This window comes from Pinus tabuliformis, chromosome 4_1 (assembly GCF_031772625.1).
Source record: "Pinus tabuliformis cultivar Carrire ecotype Pingquan chromosome 4_1, CPIR1, whole genome shotgun sequence".
NCBI classification, from domain to species: Eukaryota; Viridiplantae; Streptophyta; class Pinopsida; order Pinales; family Pinaceae; genus Pinus; species Pinus tabuliformis.
Genome location: NC_142303.1, coordinates 471,671,007 through 471,693,205, shown reverse-complemented (window position 1 = coordinate 471,693,205; position 22,199 = coordinate 471,671,007).

The window sequence follows — 22,199 nt, the reverse complement described above, 5'->3', positions numbered from 1 at the left end:
CATTTAGCCCTTCTTCCATCAGCATCAGGTTGTGTTAAGACATCTTTTATTGCAGCAGAGGGTACATATACAATTATCTTGGAATGCAGAATGTAAAATCTAAAAGCTTTCAAAGACTTGATAAGAGCATATGCTTGCTTCTCCACAATATCATACATCAGCTCAGCATGTCTTAATTTTTTGCTGAAAAATGCCACTGGATGCTCTGAACCTTCTTCATCTGCTTGCAATAAAACTGCTGCAAGGGTGTCATTAGAGGCAAAAGAAAATATATGGAATTCATTGTTGTAATCTGAACTGATTAAAGTAGGAGCCTCCATAATAGCCTTCTTGATGGACTTGAAAGATCTTCTTGCTGAATTAGTCCATTTGATCTCTGACCCCTTCTTCAACATGAAGGTAATATGCTTGACTAATTCTGCAATTGGTACAAACCTCCTTACAAAATTAATTTTTCCCAGAAAGGACTGAATATCCTTCTTTGATCTCGGGACAGACAGGGTCTGTATTTCTTTTACTCTTTCTGGGTCAATTCGGACACCTGCAGCAGAAACATACATCCCAACAGCTTGCCTTCTTCTAAAGCAAACTGTGACCTTTTAGAATTGATTGAAATTCCAAACCTTCTACACTTTAGGAATACTTTTTTTAAATGTTGAAGATGATCTTGATGGCTGCTGGAGTATACTGTTATGTCATCAAGGTAGATAAGGACAAATTTATCCTTCTCTCCCATAAATGCTATATCCATAACTCTCTAAAAGGTAGCTCCAACATTCATCAATCCAAAAGGCATTTTGGCATACATAAAAGTGTCTGAAGGAGTGGTGAATGCAGTCTTCTCTTGGTCATTTGGATGCACAACAATTTGATTAAACCTTGAAAAGCTGTCCAAGAAAGACATCACTTTGGCTCCTGAGACCCTCTGCAGCAAATACTCCATCTTGGGTAGAGGGTAGTTATCTTTCTTATATCATTTTTTTAAGTTTCTGAAATCAACACAGAGTCTGATTTCTCCACTTTTCTTCCTCACCACTACTAGGTTGGCTACCCACTTGGAATATATATGAGGGACTATGATCTTGGCAGCCAGCAACTTTTTAATTTATTTTTCAATCAGAGGGAGGAGCAAAGGATTTATTGGTCTCAGCTTCTGTTTGAAAAGTATGGTGTCTTTCTCCATAGGGATTTTATGCTGAATAATCTTTTTATCATAGGTTTTCAGGTCACTATATTCCCAGGCAAACACATCAACAAATTTCTTCATTAAATTGCAGTATTCAGAACATTGATTAGTAGACAGATGGGTGGACAGATTTATATATCTAGGCTGACCTGGACTTCCTATATCATGCTTACAGACTGCAAATTGATCTTATTTTTGGGCAGCCTTATAAGGCACGTCATTTTGGTCAAACAGTCTTTCTAAAGGAATTAAACCCTTAGGAATATGATTACTGGGAAGTTGGACAATGCTATCTTTGTCAATTTTATTTATAAGTTGGGATTGGGGGTTTTCTTCCAAGGCTTCATTTTCTTGGTCAATTTGCATTTCAGGGAATTCATCAATGACTTGAAGGAACTTATTTAATTCATCATCATCTTCAAAAACTTTCCAATGCTGGACATTATCAGGCAAGGATGGTCTGTATTTCATTTGGACTTCATAAACTAGTCTGGGAGGCATGGGAGGAATGCACAGACTAGCAGACACAGCAAGGGAATCAGCAAGCTGATTTTTGGCTCTAAGGATATATGAAATACAGAAATTATCAAAGGAATCTTTGAGTCTCCATACCTCATCTCTCTATGCTTTCAGCCTTGGGTGCTTTGAAATGTTCTGTTTACTTGCTGAATGATCAGGTGAGCATCTCCAAACACCCTTGTGTTCCTGATTCCTCTGTCTTTTGCTGCATTAAGGCCCAATATGGGAGCCTCACACTCTGCTATATTGTGTGTGACTTGGAAAGCTAGCTTAAAAGACAGATGTGTGCTTTTTTGTTCTGGAGATACCAGCACCACCCCTGCTCCTATAGTCTCCCTAGAACACGCTCCATCAAAGAACATCTCCCAAACCTGACTTCCTTTCTCTTCTTCGACCTGAACTGTTGGTTTCCTAATCTATATTGAGGCCTTCTGGGATTCTTATATTTGGAGGATACATGCTCCAAAATCAGTGTCCATAGCATATATGGGATGATTAGTAGGATTCTTCTCATCATTGATGATGTATGCCAACTATGCTTCTCTGTACAATCTCCTGCTTTCCCCTCCAAAAACTGGGACAGTGGCATAAGATAGATCATTCTGTAATGTCCCACCTAATCTCTTAATCCATCCTCTGGACAATAGCATGCCAAACTTGGGAGGGACATCTTCTACCATAATATCCATCATCATACTCTTCATGGGCAGCTGAGTTAAGGTAATAGCCAGGTCTTTGATTAATCCTAGGCATTTCACTTTCCTTGAATCAAAAGAGAATAAATCATGGTATGGTCTAGTGATATCAAGGCCTAACTCTTCCATGACAACTTTAGGCATTAGATTGTGGCTAGCCCCTGTGTCTAGCAAGCAATTGTGGAGGATTTTGTCATGAATGGTCAATGAGATATAAAATGATGGAGAATTATTATCAGCAGGTTCAATCATGGGGCTAAGCACAACAGCAGGCTTGTCATCTTGCAAATTGACAGAGTTAGTGGAGGTTTGTGTGGTTTCCAGCTCAAGAGCTTCAAGGATAGGCTTTCTAAACATTTCACTCTTTACCAACTCTACCAGGGGCACAGATATTTTTAATTTCTGGACTTCTGACTCAAAGCTGAAAGAGGAAGGTAACTTATCAAAACCTCTTACCTCTTGAACTGGAGCTTTGAGGATGACTGGATCAACTGTTGGTCTTCTCTGTCTAATATTTTGTGACTCTGTTTGGACAGCAGCTCTTTGGGTAGGATTCTCCTTGACATTTTTTGCATTTGACCTCAAATTGTATCTTTGTTGTTCACCAGTCTGCAAAACAGCCTCTTTGTCCCATTCCTGACTGTCTTGTTCCTGTAGCAATGATTCTTCGTATGCAGCCAATGTCAAAAAGGCAGCACTGCCTTTATCTTCCATGCAATGAATTTCATCCTCATCTTCAAACTGCTCCTCCTCCATGACTACATTCTGGAAAGGAGCTTTAACCTTTTGTTCTTCATTTGGTTCTTTACCCCTCTGAATGATTTGTAACTGTTCATTTGCTCTTCTGAATGGATTGGGATTTCTTGGAGCAAATGTGTTCTGTTGCCTTGTCTTTCTTGAATTTTGCTCAACCTTCAGCTTAGATATTTCAGCAGCCAATGACTCTATCATCTTAGTCATTTTGTCTAATTTGGGTTCTGAAGATGAAGCAGAGGAAGAAGAAGCCTCACCTCTCTGCCTCCTTTTGTCAGCATGACTTTTAAGCTTTTCTGCAGCCATAATATTAGATTCTACTTCTAGTGTTGCATCCTGCATGTCAGCTAGAGTGGCACATCTTCTTTCTCTCAATAACAGGCAGAAATGAGAGTCAAAAGCATTGGCATAGGTGAGTTTGGTAGAGGTGGGGGTAGGATTTACCTCAGCTGGTATCTTACTATACATACAGTTAAATCTTTTATTAAAATTAGGCAAAGATTCCCCAGTTTCCCTCTTCAAGTTACCAAACTCAGTATGATAATATAGCAAATATTTTTTATCTCCCCGGTGCTTCAAAAATACATCATCTAAAGCTTTAATATCAGTAATAGATCTAGGGGCTAGTTCTCTGAACCACTTTCTGGCCTCTCCATCAAGGCTCTAGACAAAAACTCTCATCCACACATCATTTTCACTTATATCTAAGTTATCTGCATAACTATAAAAAGCCTCAAGGTGTTATTCAGCTGTTACTCCCTCTGTGCCAGTGAACTTGGGCATATATTTATGATATTCTCCAGCGGACATGGCATTCAAAGGGATAAGAAAAACCAGAGGTCCATACCTGGCAGCTACAATTTTTTCTATCTTTGTAGGTGCTTTTTGTCCTGCCATGACTGGGGTATGTGAAAGGACACTGATCCTAATGCCACTTTCTGTGATGTTTTCTTCGGTTTAACAATATTCTCAGGGTCAGGCACTGGTTCAGCTGGTGACTTCTGAGGATTTCTTCGAGTATGTCTCATAAACTAAGCCAAAACTGAAACGTGGAGTCGCCACCAGGTAGGTTCTCCAGTAGAGTCGCCAGATAGATGATTACAACTAGAAATGTGCCCATACCTTGTCTATCATCAAAATCTAGAACTGTGTCGTCTCCCAGGGAAGTTGAGCTTCAATCTCCTCTCCTCGGCAATGACGCAAATTAATGTTATCACCCCAAGAAACTCTCCTAGGTTGTATCTCAGAGATGCTCGGGAACATTACAAACTCAACAAAAATGTTGGAAACAGGTGGATGAATGGAAGGAATGATGCATATTCAAGCCAGATAACCACTTCTACTATGCTTGACCCCAGACATGGGTGAACACCCCTAGACTACAAGGCTTTAGACCACCAATTACTCACAGTTTGAAGATCAGGTGAACATGGAGAATACTGACCACACTAGTAGATGCACAAGACCATGTGATGGCTGGCTGCAACCAGTAAAAAGGTCTGCAAATCTATTTCCTAATGCACAGACAGGATGACAGCTCTCTGGCATTAAAATAACAGAAACCTGCATAACACATTCAATGATACATACTAGATTCTAACATAGAGGTGGGATGACAACCCCTCTAATGCTAAACATCAAGAGCACATGAAAAATGCATAATAGGCACAACCTGGAACAGAGAAGAAGTGGAAAGTGAGCAATTAACAGCAAAAGAAGCTTGTATTAGCTGAAAATGAAGACCAGATGCTGCAGGTATCACAGTAGTTACAGTCTCCAGAAGTTGAACCTTACATCAAAACAACAACCATTCACCCTCATTACATCGGCTTTTTGGGTATATATAGAGTTTGTTTACAAAGATATTCTGTTGTTCCAAGCATGGAGGGGTCATACTGGACCACCAACCACCTTAACTCTCTGATGGAGTCTCTGCTACACTCTGCTTGCTTCAATAAATTAATTTGACATTTTCTATTGCTCGGTTGTCCTTACTGCACAGGTGGAGTATAATATGAAACAAGCTCCATTACTGATAAGTACGTTTAACCACTCAAGGCACGTCCCTCTTGCTCTTCAGCCATAATGCTCTTGAATACAGTTGTTGAAGAATAACTGCGCCAGGTACAAGTAGTTGCTCGCCATTATCCTTCGGAAGCACAGCTCAGTCAAAGGTGGCGTAGACTTCATGGCAGGTGACACACTGAATGGAGGAACAAGGCTGACAATCGGTTTTCACAGATCAATGGCAGAGACAGCACGACAGGGGCTATCAGGAAGGCGAGGCGGAAGACGGTCGCAGGCTGTCGGATCTTGAATGGACGGCGGAGATCAATTGGCGGGAGGAATCAGGGCAGACAATCGTGAGCCGTCGGATCGTGGACGGACAGATTCGATGGCGATCGAGCATGAAATATGCATGGGAGATAACGTGCGAGGGAAGGTAAAATGGGTGGTAAGCGGTATTCCCTGCACTGCTTATGGGGGAGGGTGGAATTCGTACAACAGGGGAGCGATGCAATGAGTGCATGACGCATGGCAGATGCGATGGGCGGGAAACCGTTTTCCCGGTGAGTTAACGCGCGGGCGGTTCGCGGGGTAAGGAGGAGCGACTGCCGTTGGATTGCGACGACAAATGATCTGATGGCGGGGAAATGAACGAGGTTTAGTGCGCAGGAAAAGGCTGTGGTGGTAGGGAAAAGCACATGGTCGGGTGATTGTGGTTATATGACAATTCAAACTTAGTGCCCGGGGAGCTAAGGAAACACAGGTTTACGTTGAATTTAGAGTAAAGCAGGGATAATGCAGGTTACGGGAGTATAGGAAAAATGAAGGAGGAGGAGGAAACAGACTGTTGTGGGCTCACTTCTTATCATAACACGTGGCCAAGCCTGTTCTGACTTTAGAAAATATTCGTCTTGTAGTAGAGCTAACAAGATTTACAGGATTTACAGATTTCGATTAGGCTGGAAATGTAGATGATCGTAGATCCATAACAGGCTATGCATTTAGCATTGGATCCGGGGTGATTACATGGAACAGTAAGAAACAAAACATAGTTTCCTTGTCTTCAGCGGACGCAGAGTATCAAGCTATGTGTGCAACAACATGTGAGGCAGTTTGGTTGTGGAGACTTCTCCAGGATGTCGGGGAAGAACAAAAAGATGCAACAACAATCAGATGTGACAACCAGAGTTCAATCAAACTTGCTAATAATCTGGTGTTTCACAAGAACACTAAACACATTGATACACAATTCCACTTTGTCAGGGAGAAAGTTCAATCAAAAGAAATCCATCTTGTATATTGTAAAACGTGTGATAATGTTGCAGACATTTTCACTAAGCCTCTTGGAAAAATTAAGTTTGAAATGTTTAGGGAGATGTTAGGCATATTTGTGAACCCCTTCTCCATTAAGGGGGAGTGTTGAAGATAATGGAGAATCCTATAATAGTGTGAGTTGGTTCACGAGACCTTAGGATAGGAATTAGTTTCTATTTCTTAGGGTATGGTTCTAACTTCCCTAATACCATGTATGCTATATAATGTTTGAAGTATATTGAGAATGTAGAGCGTTCTGCAGAGCTAGACTCTCCTGGTTCAGACTCTCTTTTGTAGAGCTTACAAGTAGTTTTTATTTATTAATTCAAGCATTTCATTTTGACAATTCATTTTTCCATAATAAAGTTATATATTGATATCAGTTTCTATTTCGTAAATTTATAATGACCACAACATCCTGAAATTTTACAATATTCATTAGTCCATGTTGATTTAGAATATCTTTTTCTGTAGATATGTTTGCATTTGAATCATACCAGCTTCCCAATTTCATTTTTACTCTCCTATAATATATATGCTAAATAGAAAGCCACTCATCCAACATTATCGCAAATCCAATCAACAACCAATTTGGAGTCCCATAATCTACAAATTTTTCAACAATACCCATAAAATTGAGAATTCTCCTCTGGTGTTGGGTAACCCTGCACGACGAGAATCTAACATCAACATATATTTATTATCTAATGCAATGCAAAAAAATAATTGTCCTCGTAGAACATTGTTGCCATTGTTTAAGTAACCAGACAACATAAAATCTTTTGTAACATTTGACAAGAATGATTGACCTGTACAACAAAATTTTATTTCTCATCAAAAAGTGTTACACCACACATAATTTTTGGAGGGCCAATGATCACACAATCAAAAAATTATTAATACGGGATACATGACAAAGGAAAATGTTTGTTTGTTTGTTTTTTTGTTTTGTTTTTATTTTTGTTTTTGTTTTTGTTTTTTTGTTTTGTTTTGTTTTGTTTGTTTGTTTGTTTTTGTTTTTTTTTGGTTATCAAGACGAGAGTATCCCATAATTTCTCTTTACAATACCATAATTGCTCTTTGCAATAGATCCCCCATGTTTATGCCCTTTTGATTCATCATTTGTTCATTATTAACTTGCAAGTTTATATGCTTGTGTATTGATCTGCGATTAAGGTGGAACAAACTTTGTCCAAAGATATATTGATAGTATTTTGTTAGGTAATTTTGATTGTGTGAAAGAGTTAAGGGTATATATTGATAGTATTTTGTTAGGTAATTTTGATTGTGTGAAAGAGGTAAGGGTATATATTGATAGTATTTTGTTAGGTAATTTTGATTGTGTGAAAGAGTTAATGGTATATGGCATTATATGTAGTTAAGATTTTTAAAAAGTTTGGAAATTTTCGATGGAGAGCAACTATTGTTAGCAAGTGTGTTGGTGTGAGTAAGTCCCTAAAAACCAAAGAATATTGGTAGAAGTGTCTACACAATAATTAAAAAAAAAAAAATATATAATTTAATGATGGAATTTTGTAAATTATATGTAAATGGCCATACAACTATAAGACCTTGTTAGGCATTTATACCCCTCTCAGTAAAGTCTAGATCTAGACCTAGGTGATAGTGGAGGAGAGCATGTTGATTTTCAAGATTGCATCTAAAGAATCTCCCAATGAAGTTTAAAGTGGGGATTGTTAGGTAAACTTGACCTAATGAAATAGTCAAGGTTGTGAGCTCGAGAGTAGTAGTTTCTAACACTAGATATTGGTGACTTGGTATCGTATTGAAGTAGTGTCATTACATCTAGTTAAAGCCTTTAAAGGGATTGAGAATTCTCAATTGTAGTGTGCTAGAGTTGAGACAACTTGTAAATCAAAGATAATAACATATCTATTGCTAAATAAAAAATTTCTTCAATTAAATTTTTTATAATAAATTATGTGTGCATTTTTACAATTTTTTTTAATCATTAATACTTGTATAAATTTCCATTTTACAATTTACAAACACACCTTATGATATCTAATTTTACTCTATGAAGTGATGAAAAGCTACACACTTTCTATTAATCCCTCTCCAAAAGTATTGTGATTAGATATAATTTTCTTCTCTTGAAATGAAGTTGATATAGTTTTAAGTCTTTCAAGTTTTCTTCATTTTTTATCATTTCAATTTTTTTTAAATAAATTTTCAAAATGCAATCAAATTTATTAATAAATTGGATATACTTTTAAATATTTCAAATTTTCTCTTCAATTTATTTTTTATCATTTCCAACTTTATTTTAAATAAATTTTGATGAAATCTCTTAATAAAAGATATGATAACTATTTTTAATAACATTTATTAAATATATAAATTATAATAAAAGTATTTTTAAATTATTTTATTGAATGGGATTTTTATCATAAAATTGTTTCAATTTTATTAGTTATTATATATATTTTTAAAATTTTAATAATATTAAAGGAAGAAATTTATTTTAAGAATATACTCTCCAAAATATTCTTCCATAATTGCAGATGACACTGACTCATTATACTCTGGTGAACTACATCCTTGTATCACTCAATGATTATCATCCATGTGGACCTTCATCTTCGTGGGCGCTCTTCTTTCTTCTCATTAGTTCCATAGACTCTACCTCTCTTAGTTAGACCTTGTTTTTGGTCCCATCGTTGCTTCGAATTTGATCTCCTACTTTCACCTATCATCAGATAATGCATGTGTTTGTTTGCATTGTTATCACTGATGGAAAGGGAGCAACAAATGGCATGCACACATGTGTTGTTATTATTATTATGTTTACCTTGTATGATTTTTATGCTTGCTTGAGAGAGGTGTGTTGTGATTCTTGTTATGGTTGTAAGAGACAGATGATGAATGTTTCAAATGTTCCAGAGGTCAATGTTGAAGGTATGTGAATGTGATGTATTGCAAAGATTGCAAAGCAACAAGATATATTAGGCCAGATTTGAAGAAGTTCTTGAAGTGATTAGAGTGGTTGCAATGTTCCTGTGAGAAAAGAAGATTTCCTATTCAGACAATATGACTCTCGTTCACTCTGTTCAATTTTCATTGATAGTATGCTAAATTACAAAGGTGTTGTAAAGGTGCATTTCTTAATAAGATGACGTGCATTGTTGTTGTGTTGTGATGCATTTCTTGCAGAGATGCCTTAAGAAGTTGTGATGCAAGAAAATGCAGGATTGGACAAAGAATTTTTTATTTTTTCCTAGTTGGGATGAAGTTACATGGTCTTAGAATTATTTTGGCATATGCAATCATAGTTGGTTGATACTTTTAAATAAAATATTATTTGGTGGACCATTAACTTTGTTTTAATGTTAAAAATATGAAAAGTTGTGAAATGAATAAGTGGAATGCAAAGAGACAAGACTTTTCACTTCATATTCCAGCCACATTCCTGCATGGAATACTAACAACAAGTAAAGTTTATTTACAAAATATATGATTTCGGAATGCTGAAAAGTTAAAGAGTATGTAGAAGAGTTGAGTTGTTGTGAATATTTATTCGTGAGTTACCTGACACAAAGAGACAGAGGTAGAAGAGCAGATGTGAACAAGATTTGAGGAGGAGAAGGTGTAGAGACAAAGATGGAGGTATGTTTAATGAAAGAACAGGTAAACCAACACATTGTTTCTTGTTTGTATCATGGGATTGTAGTATCCTTTCATGTTGCAGTCTGAAAAAGAACAGGTTGAAGCCTGTTGAAGTGGAAGTAGGAGCTTTCAAGCAAGTTATATCTTGCAGAACAAATTGAGGTAGGAGCCTCTTGTAGGTTGTAGCCTATAGAAATTGATGTAAGTGGGAGTAAGAGCTTCCCAACAAGTTGTAACTTGAAAAATAGAAGAGAGGTTGCAGCCTCAAAAAGTTGATGTAATAGAGGAAGTAGGAGTTTGTCTTTGCATCACAACAACAATAAATTCATGGTTTTCTCCCTTTATGGGTTTCCACTTATATCTGGTGTCCATATGTGTTTCTTTTATGTGTTGACTTTATGTTGTCATGGAATGTTGTTTATGTGTTAAAATATGCCCTTTGTATGGAGGAATGATGTTCATTTAATAATTCAAAAAAATCTTAAAAAGAAAAGTAAACAAAAAAATTGATGTCCATGAATGCACTAAATTGATTCATCCCCCCCCCCCTTCATTTTAGTCAAGTTTCCAACAATTGGTATCAAATTTGGTTCCTTTTGTGTCAATGTAACAACTGGAAGGTAGACCTGGTTGAGTCACGGGCTATCAAAATTTACTTGTGCTTAGTACTGCAAAATTTCATGAATGGAACGAGAAAGTAAAAGTAGAATTCATTGCCTATGGACCTGACATATGGAAATTAGTATGTGATGGATATAGTAAAGATTCCCCCTCTACACAAGAACAATAATGGAATCCTTAGGAAAAATGTGTTATTTATAAAAACCTTCACAATATGGATCTTGAGACAGTAATAGACCTAAAATCTGCAAAAGAAATTAGGGAAAGGTTGTAGGCTCATGCATGAAGGAGATACTAGTAGCAATAGTGTAGAAAAGGAGAAGAAAAAGAGGAAGAAGTAAAAGGCCTCTCAAAGGGAAAGTGTTCAGGTGAATGAGACACTTTCTACTGGTGTAAATACCTGATTGTCATGGAGAAAAGTTAGTTCAAGAACAAGCCAAGCTTAACTCAACTTTGATTGAAATAGACATATTGACAAATGGAAGTGGAGATTAAAATAAGTTGTTATAGATATGTGATGAGAGAGATCATGAGTACAAGGAATAAATTATTCACTTGAGGAAACAATTGGAAGAAGCTTGAAAATTTGAAGAGGTGATGAGTAGTTGACTAAAGGAGAGAGAACTATAGTGTGAAATATTAGAGGTTGAGTTTGTTTTAGCTAGAAATGAATTAGATGAAAATAATAGAATTTAGAAAAAGTTGAAAGAGGAGGTTGTCTCCAAGAAGAATAAGTATGAAAAGAGCAGTAACTCAAATGAAACAACAGAAGAAAATAAAGAAACTCCAAAAAGGTCTAAAGAAGAAGATACCAGAAGCATGGTTAGTAAGGAAACAAGAAAAAAATTCAACAGAAACAAAAAATGAATGAGTCAAAGAAAATTCCCTTTGCAAGAAGGTCATTTTCTCCTAGAGAGGAGTTGAGCGAATATGCAAGGTTTCAAAGGAGACCCTTTAACCCTTCGGAAGATGTTAAGTGTTTCTCGTGTCATAAGACCAGGCATATAGTAACTTACTATAAGAGAAAGCAAACCAAGGATTATCAGCAGAAGGTTCAGAAAACAAAGAAGCTACCTCAAGCAAACAATCAAAGAAGGTTCCCCACAAGGCGATCATCAAAAACCAGATACACAAATACTTCCTATGGCTATTGTTATATGTGCAATGGTTTTAGATATAAAGTTGTTGACTGCAAATCACATATAAAGAAAAATAGGAATGCATATGTGGATAATAGATCAAGGAGATCTACAAACCATTTTCTCCACTTCTTGGTCATACAAGATTTTATTTATCTAGCAACCTTGGCCACATAACCAAAGACTACAAGTTTCCTTGTACCCTAAAGAAGTCTAGACAAAAGATGGAGACCACTCAAAGTAGAGTGAACAATGAGTCAAAAGGAAATGTAGACAACTGAAGGAAACTCACTAAAGCATGGAAGAGGAAGAAAGACCATCTTGTAACTTCAATAACAAATTGAAATCAACATGGCATTATGGGGAGTTTCTCAAGAAAGAAAAAGAATAATTCAATTAGTGTTAGTGCAGCAACATCTCAGGGAGAGAGCAACCCCAAGAATTCCTTGGAAGAAATAACATATATGAGTAAACTAAATTTGGACATGAAATGTGGCAGAGACTTGGTATTTTACTTGTGGTTTTCATAACAAGTGAATATAGCAATCATTGTGAGATAGGAAGGAGCCTACTTAAAATAAATTATCTATAAAAAATGTTAGCCGAATAAACCCATACAACATTGTATATACAACATAACAGGTGTAGAGGTATTTTTCTAAAGGTGAGGATATTATTTTCATGCTCGATATTCCTGGGAAGGAAGTAATGAAACATCTCTTCTCCCAAAAATTATTGGTGATTCAGAGATGAGAGGTTCAACTTCTGTTAACTCAAACTCGTTTGATTTCTCCACTCCTCGTCGTGGGCTTTCTAGCTTCAAAGATGTACATAAAGAAAGTGGTTATTAAGGATTTTAATAGTCACAAGGAGTAGTTTACGACAAAGCCATTTAGTTCCAAGCATAATTTTGCAATTGGTTCCAATGGGTTAGGGAAGATTTTTTTTTTTCATACAAAATGATTTGTTCTTAGTGACTTATTCCACAATCTCCATGTTGAAGATAGGAAAACACTGTTACATGAAGGTGCGAGCCATCAAGTATTGTTAGCATTCGTGGAGATGTTTTCTGATAACTCAAATAATCACATTTTGATTTACAGGGAGGAATTGTGTTTGCAAAGGACTATTATTTTGAAAAAAAAAAAGATGAGTACTTTTTGGATAAGAAACATATGACAAAGGAAAAGGTTATGAATATGTTAGAAAGTGTTAGGTTTTCTCACTCAAATCCATACTATGTCATGCAACAAGGAAAGATAGCTTCCTTAACATTAATGAAGGACTCATAATGATTGGATTTGCTCAAGGAAATAAGGGACACTCGTGCATATGAGGAATGATGCAAGGAAATCTTAAAAATTATGCAGGAAATTGAAAAAAAGAGGAATCAAATTATTGAAGTTGTTCAGTATAGTGAGGAAAGAATAAAGGAACTTGATGAAGAGAAAGAGGAACTGAAAAAATAATAGCAATTGGACAAGCAAAGAAGATCATTGGAGTATACTATATTTGAAAAGGAAATGCAAGATACAAAGATGAAACTAGATGAGATTGAAGAAGCACATACTAAAGTATCTGAAAAGCCAACGAGCATGTATAATAGGGTTCTTGAGGAACATGAGTGTTTTAATACATTAGAAAGAGATCTGGAAAATTTATGTAAGGAATCTCAGGCCATGGTGAAGAAAAAGGATGCTGCAGAGAAGCATAAAACTGAGACAAAAAAAACAAAAAACATGTAAAAGTTGAGCTGGATGTCAGATATTTAGAAGATAAAATCAATGGAGAAGGGTGGATGAAGGAGGATGTAGAGAAACAAATAAAAATATTTGAAAATTTGATTCAGAAAAGAAGAAGGGAACTGGAAAATGATAGGCTCTTACACGAACAAAAATTAGTATATAAGAGTCTTATTAAATTCCATCAGCTCATGTATGATTTGTTGAGCGAAAATTTCAATAATGGTTTGCATCCCTTGTCCATTGAAGAAAAATATTCTACAGAGAAGCCGCACTTAAAAATAGAAAAAAAGTTGCAAAACAAGAGATAAAAAATAAATCATGTCTTAATAAAAAAAAATTGTAGTGATTGTTATAGAAGCTCTCATACACAACACTTATAAGAAGAATTGGAAAGAAGAGAATGTGTAAGTTGCTCGAGTAGAAAGATTCAAGCCAAGGGATGGTAGGAAAAGGATAAAAGAAACCAGGACAAAAGTGGATTAGATATTTCACTGTAAAAAGATTCATATAAACTTGATTGAGTCGAAAGTCCATGTTTATCGAGTGAAAACCATCCACGAATGAAATGAAAGTGGTAAATTCAAAAAGGTTGTTGTCATTGATTCAAAAAAATTCTATTACACACAGTGATGGTGGGAAAGGTGGTGATATCCGTGTTTGTGGAAAGGATGAAATCAAAAGTGGTGATGGAAGAAACACAAATATCAAAATGAAGTAGCAAGAAACAAAAGAGATCTATGAACTTTCCAAGGTCATTAATCTAAGTGATCAACTAAATGATAACATGATGACTTGTGAGATGCCATAATAGGTACTCTGCCAAATCTATGAATAAATAACTATTGCATAATCTGGTCAATACATTGATCTTACAAATGATACATACTATGATTTTCCACCCCAGATATTAGTTACATAGTAGCTCAAATATTGAATGCCAAATAAGGGAATATTACCAGTGAAATGTGTTATAGCAGTATAAATGACTTGAAACTAATTTGAAGTGAACCATATGTCATACCTACGAATAATTAGAATATGCGACAGCTTTGGGTTAAAGGATGATAGTGTCAAAACAATTATTGATCTTGTGGACCTAACTTGACAGTGGGTTTCCTGCCATTCCACACTTCTACTACAACTTAACTTCTTCTTCCCACAACATAAGATATTGTTGTGTACTCTTCATGTTGGCTGCAATCCTCCTTTCTCTTTAATGTTGATATATTTGAACTAAGAAAATACATTATTGTAATCAACATGGGGAATCGACCATATCTTCAACAATCATATGCACTGTTTTGTATTTTCCTTCTAGCTTCCCGTGTCTGACTTATTTGGCCTCACTTCAGGCCATTGTCTTCCTTTACTAAAGAGAAACAAAGGATATACTACCCCTAAGCAGATCAACCTCCCTCTTCTTCCATACCTTTAATGGTTAAGTCCTAACAGAAGCATTGCTTTCCAACTTCTTCTTTGCCCATGTTTGGGCTTTCTCTTGGCTGCACATGGATAGAGGAAACTTCTCCTTCAATTCCTCTTTCTTAACCCAAACTGACTTGATACAATTTTACTTTGTTTGCAAGAGAATGGTAATTAGGTTATTGTTGCTCCCTTTCCTTACTTGAAGCTTGCACTCATTACAACAGACATCTAGAAAGGGTTTTATCATAGGAATATGAGAATCATCCTTCTTAATTTTTCTCTGATTTTTCTTCAGAGACAAGTCAACACCTTGATGATTTCTCCTTCCATTGTTCATCATTCTCTCTTTACTCAGAGCACTAAAGACATACTTGACTTCCTTTCATTGCATCACCTGGGATGCATGCTTCGACTTCTCATGCCTGTAGCCTACTTCCTTGTGCCCAAATTTGCCACAATTGTATCATTTGATTTGGCCTAAGAATGTGGGAGAGGAGTTACGATATCTCCCAACAATCGTGTCATGGATACTATCGTATCCAATGTGCCTGATCCTAGTCTCTCTATGCATACTTGGGTTGTTTCTACCTAACGCAACGCGTATTCTTGCATGTCGTCTATAGTATATGGCTTTATGTCCAAAATTGTTGCAATAAAAACAATAACAATGAAAAGGACTTTGATGACAAAGGTTACCTTTTATTTCAAGGCTTTGTCCTTGAGGAGGAAAGGAACTCTGTCGGTTCTTCATGTGCCTTCCATGACAGTTTGCATTACTGCCTTTCACTCTTTCTTTCAGCTTCCTAGCTCTCTTTTGTTGCTTTACTTGTTGTTTCTTATTATCCTTCTGTTGTTGCCTTTTATTCTTTCCTTATTGCTGCTCTCCTTCTTGTTGTTGTTGTTTTTGTTTTTGTCTAACAGCCTCTTTTCCTTTGTTGTTGTTGGAACCTCGAACTCCCTTTACCTGGGAAGTTGACCCTTCAACCTTTGTCTTCATGGAGCTTGTTTCTTCTTTGAAACCCAACCCAACCTTGATGAGAGGGGATATTTTCTTAACAATCATCTCATCCAAGGCCTTTGTGTTGGCATTATGATTCAAGTGTTGTCCTTGATGGCAACTCACTCAGAGGTTGGTACAGATGCTCAGAAGTTGGTACAGGTAATGGCAACTTAATCAGAAGACAGATCCTAGTACAGCTTACCAAGGAAGTTCATACACGCAGGTTTGTTAAGCCCAAGTCGCGTGTACACGCAGGTTGGCTTCATAAAAAGCGCGTGTATGTGGAAAAGTACCTTTGGTCCATGGCGGTTAGTCCTTGGAAGTTGTGCCTATGGTTTCGGACCATTATGTCTCGACGGGCGTGTCGATCCCTAGTTTTGAAGTTGATGGTATTGTGTTTCTATGGTTTTGGCTCTTGGTATTGAACAAGGCCTAAGACTATATAAGGAGAAGATCACTAGGCAAAGAGATGTGTGTGGGTGTCTGACGCAGTGAGAGGATCTGGTATTGCTGGTTATCTGTTCGGGACGCTTGGCAAGGGTCGGATCTGACAGCAAAGGCAGAAGTAATCATTTCTAGATCTGCACGCGGGTTGCCTTTGGAGAAAGCGCGTATACACGCGGTTTTGGTATAGTGAAGTAGCGTATGCATGATAAGGGTTGATATTTCAGGTTGTTGCTGATTCTGGTGGTTGTTGCAGAGTTCTAGATTCTGGTTTGGGTTCTGTGTTCTTGATGACAGGGTTTCAGTGATTCGGTATTGGGTTGTTTAATGAATTATGATGCAAGTATAAGTTGATGATTGTATTGCGGTAATGTTTGCTTTGTACTCTTGGATCCAGTCTGAAAATTGATGAAACGTGGTCCCTGAAGGTTGTAGGGTCAGCACCTACGTACTAGTAAATGGATCAGCTAGTACAAGAGCTGAGGGAGTTGTAGCTCCCTTCCAGAAGTAGTTGGAAAACGAAAGAGAGGGTTGTAGCCCTCTGCAGGTTGTAGCCTGCATACTGGTAAAGGACTGCACCAGTATATTGTAAAAGAAGTTTCTCATTAAAGAAGAAAGAGACGAATTGCAGCAGGTGGTTTTCACCCACATTGGGTTTCCACCTTATATCATGGTGTTCATGTGTGTGGCTCTTGTGTGATGTTCTGTTCTGTTATACTGCACCTGTTTACTGTTAAATTGCTTAATAATGTTCTGATGCATTTACTGAAGATAAGATTAACTGAATCATAAGATACCTGCATATACGCTAGTTGCTTTAGACACAGTCGCGTGTACACGCGGATTCACTTAACTGAAGTCGCGTATATGTTTCTGAGTTTGAAATTGAAAAGGTTTTATTGATCTGATAATACTGATTCACCCCCCCTCTCAGTATTATTTCCAACACTTTGTGCTCCCCTCAAGTTTTTGGTATTGTGACAACTTTTTATTTGACTTTTCTAAGCCATGTCTCAATGAAACTACTTCAGTTTGTAGTCTCTCATAGTAAGCTTCCTTCTTACTCAGCTGATTGGTCAACATGCCACTCAACCTGCTAGCCTCCTCTTGTTAAGCATTAAGATTAACTATTATTTTTCTCAACTTTTCATTCTCAAGCTCATAAATTTTCAATTTCTCCTCTCGCTTGAGATTTTCCTCTCATAGGTCCTTGATGTCCTTTAGAGTCGATATCAACTTCTTTCTAAAAATATCCTTTCATCTAAGCCCTTTTCTTCACTATTAGAGGTGCTAGCAGAGCCACCACAGAGATCTGGAATCATCTATGTGTCCATGGAATCTTCCACAAGTCTGGGGGGTATTCCATTTTCATCACTTTCAGTGATACACATATTCTCTTCATGGGATATACTCTCTTCTCCTTCAGAGGATCCCTCATTTTCTATTGCTACTAAAATGGGTATATCTTAATTATAACTACTAGATATATGGTTATATCTATGTTCAAGTGATTCACGTGAACATCTAGATAATGAATTCCTTATTTCTTTACATTCATCACAAAGCAATAACCTACCTTCCTAGAAGCCTGACCCTTCTTCTAACTCTTCAACATCCTCGCGAGAGTGATGATCAACAGCTTGTTTCCAGCACCAACATCTGCACGTTCTGGTTCACTTCTTGAGCAAAAAGGTTCTTCAACCTTTTCTTGAGCCAGATGGCTATCTCCTCCACACAGACACTGCAGTCTATCCAACATTCCCTTACTATCTCACAATTCCTTACTTTATCATCATCTGGCATAGACAACTCTTTCATGATGATTTCCTTGGCTTCTTCATTATACTCACTCTTTTCTCCATTCACTATAGAGCGCCATACATCAACATCCAAGGCCATTAAATAGCCTTCCATTATAACTTTCCAGAATACATAATTTGATCCAATTAAAAATGGAACTCTTTTTTCTGATGGCTTCAACCTTACGATATTTCGATATCCGCCTGATCCAATTCTCCGATGGCCTCTAGCTTCCGATATCCCATTATGACCTACTCCGAGGTTCTGATATTCTTCAACCTTTGATATAGCCTGCTCTGGTGGTCCAATGACCTCCGATATTTCAGCCTTCTTAGGACTTCAAGGCCTTGACTTCAACAGTCCATACCTTTTAATCCAGGAGGCAATTTTAAGACTTCCACACACTATTATAACGCTCTTTCAAGGGCCTTTCCAATGGATATGGTTTGATGTATACTTTGAGCCCATCAGATACCTATAAAATGGCTGCAAAATATCTATCATTCTTTGCTCCTTGACTCTTCTTATTGTGCGTGGAATCCTGAACTCCCAACCACCATAGTCATCATTTTATGGCTTCTCCAATAAGCCTGCTACTATTATTATTATCTAAAGAGTATTGCAGCAACCATGGGATTCCTCCTAGACTCCGAATCACCATAGTCATCATTTTATGGATTTTCCAATAAGCCTGTTATTGTGATGATTCTCTACCAGAAGCATGTAACTACCATAGGATTCCTCTTGAGCCTAGACCATCAATCACTCTAGTCAATTCTAGCCCAATTACCATCACAACTAGGTTAGGGAATATCAAAGCCAACATCTATTCCGATAAGGATCCATTCTATTCTGATTGACATCAATGCCAATGCTCCTGCCAAAATTTATAGAATACCAACTACCCAACACATCTCCCAACATGATTGTTGATATCAATTCCAACACACTTGCAGATATCTTTACTAGGTCACTAGCCATCCAGGCAATGCCAACATTCCAACACATTTCACTATAGTTTCATGTAATGTGTAAGGCCTAGATATATATAGTCATTTGCAGATGAATACAGTGGGATTGCATGACTTTTCTCGATCAGATTGCATGAAAATAGTATTTTCTCTTTATTCTCATGTATCTTGATGATCTATAAATTATTAGTAAATATATGTATTATCCATTTCTTATATCCTTTGATATAATTTATTAATTTCTATGGTATCGAATTTAAGCTTCCACTGCTCCTTAATAGTTTACTAGTCAATTACTAGTAAATGTGCCTTAGGTGAGACCTCCTTCCTTTGGGAGGCTGAATAGGTCTACATACTAGACTATTGTGGGTATATGTTGGACACATTCTAAGGACAATGGGTCTTTAAAAGATCCAAAAACATTTTTTCATTGATGATAGCTTAACAAATGAAGAGTGGTGGGGATATGGTGGGAGACAACCATTTTTGAAAGGTTGGTCTTGATGACTAGTTTGAAGGACCTATTTACTTGTTAACATGTCAATAAAATCCATATTTGGATGAAGATATCACAATATTAAAGCATAAGTACTTTTTTAAGTGCTTGCATGATATTTTAGGGGTTGAGTTTCAAGTGAATTTGTACAAATAGTCCAAAAGTCTCATAGGACCAAGAAGACTACTTAGGATTTGCAAAAGACTCAATTATATGAACATGATTTGATGTAAGAAATAAATTTTGGATGAACAACATTGTGTATGCTATTCTTTGGAATTTATTGTTGAATGTTATTAATCATTGGAAAAATCCTTAGAATTATTCAATGGAATGTCATGTGGGTAGTTTGTTAACAAAATTATGGTGTGAATAATATTATTGATGATGGGATGGGAAATAGTTTTGAGGCTTTTTGAGATGGATTCAACGTAATTCTTGCATTAGGGGGCAGGGGGGTGAAATCATGTGGCAATCACAGGAGGATTTGATGGAAGAGTTAAATATTTAGTTATCCTAAGGTTCAACTTTGGTGGGTACAAATAACCTTGAAATACTTGAAACAACTTGGACCAGTTACATGTCACTTATCAATCACATAAAGGAACTAGATCGAATATATCCTTTTCCCCTGTAAATTTGGTCCATTTATGTTTCCAACCATCCAACGAGTGGTGGGATGTGATGAGAGAATTTTGCATTAGTTGAGAGTATTTCATAACAAGATACAATATTGAGACACATATGGTGTGTGGAATGATGCAAAATATGAATAGAAGTGTAGTAAGGAGCTTTAACTAACATTGATAATGATGATTAACAAAATCTGATTTTGTAGATGATAAGGGAATTAGTGGAATTAGAGGGAAATATAGAAGAATTGAAGTGGCATAGTAGTGATAAATTCAATTACATGGATGTTTGAATTCTAGGCATAAAGATGTTCATTGAAACTATTGAACCCACAATTTCTTTAGAAGTTGTATAAGCATAAATTTATAAGGAAGGTACATTTAAGTATATGCCTCATTTGTTCCTTGAACTTGTGGACATCTATCACTAAAAATGAATATTAGAATGACAATAATAATAGTTTGTCCCATGCCTTTCACATGTTCTTTTTTATCGTTAGTCAAATTCTCATTACTGATTAGGGGAATTTTAAGGTTTAAAATAGGTCTCCGAAAGAAAAAATAAAATAATAAAATAAAAGTTATGAATTTTAAAGGAAAAAAGAAAAATTACTTTTTTATTATTGTATTTTTTGCTAATCCCCTTATAGGTTTTCTTAAATTTAAATTGTGGGATCACGTTGGATGCAAAATTATATTTTGTTGCACTCCCAATCTCGTATCTTGAAGTGTCGAACTTTGTGTCGTCAATGTCGCAAGTGTCGCAAAGTGATGAAAACTATCACCAACAATGTATTCACTATGAAACATGTTTGGAACATGTCTAAAGAAAAGGAAGAAAAATTTCCTTGAAAGCATTCTAAAGAGCTTGTCAAAAACCTTGTTTTGCAAGCCCGTCACTACTTTTATTAGGCAAATCTCCGCTGGTCCTCTTTAGGCCGTTTTTCCCAAAATGGTGGAGAAGCTTCTCTTACTAGAAAGCTCAAGAACGACGATGTGGTTTCAGGTGAATGGAGATTGGAATGATACCTCCCATTCCTGGCCCTGGATCCTCTTTCCATGGATCTCTCCCTTGAGATGTGGAACTCCTCCCTCTTTTCATGGATCCTCAACTCCCTCTCCTTCCCTATAAATGAATTTCCCACCATCCACTAATGGTTGGATGTTGGTGGGTTGCCATCCTAGTGCTGAATTGTGCCCAAATGCTACCCATCTGCAAAGGCAAAAAGGTTTTTGATGTTTAAGGCTTGGAATTGGAATATTACTTGAAGGAAGCTTCCAACATCAAGGCTTCATTGGTTGTAATGCTCCCTTTCATTTATTAATAATACAATATATGTTTTCTTTCCATAAATGTGCCAATTATTGTCCATTTATCATAATGTTTCTTGATATGTTACATGATTTGTATTAGAAAATGTTATTCTTTGCACAGTTTTGTTGTCTCCACTTGATCTTTCTTGCAGAAACTCATCTACACCAGCGAAGAGGAGATCATGAGCTTGGAAGCCAAAGAATCAAGATCGATTGCAAGGGCATTAGTATCAAAGAGAACTAGGAGATTTATCCTCCTTTTTGTTTTCTATTATGAATTAGGAAAGATTGCATGTAATTGTCTTCTGTAGTTGTTAGATCCTCCCATAGGACTAGAGGGATCGTTTTTGTTTGCAGAAAGGATTGCATGCACAACAAAAATTAGATTTGTCTTTCAACCAGTACCCACTCTACACACCTTTTAGTAGACACACATAAATAAAAAATGAAAATACATGAAAAAATGTATTTCTTGAATGAAACTTGTATTGTTTGTGCATTTTCATTTTTT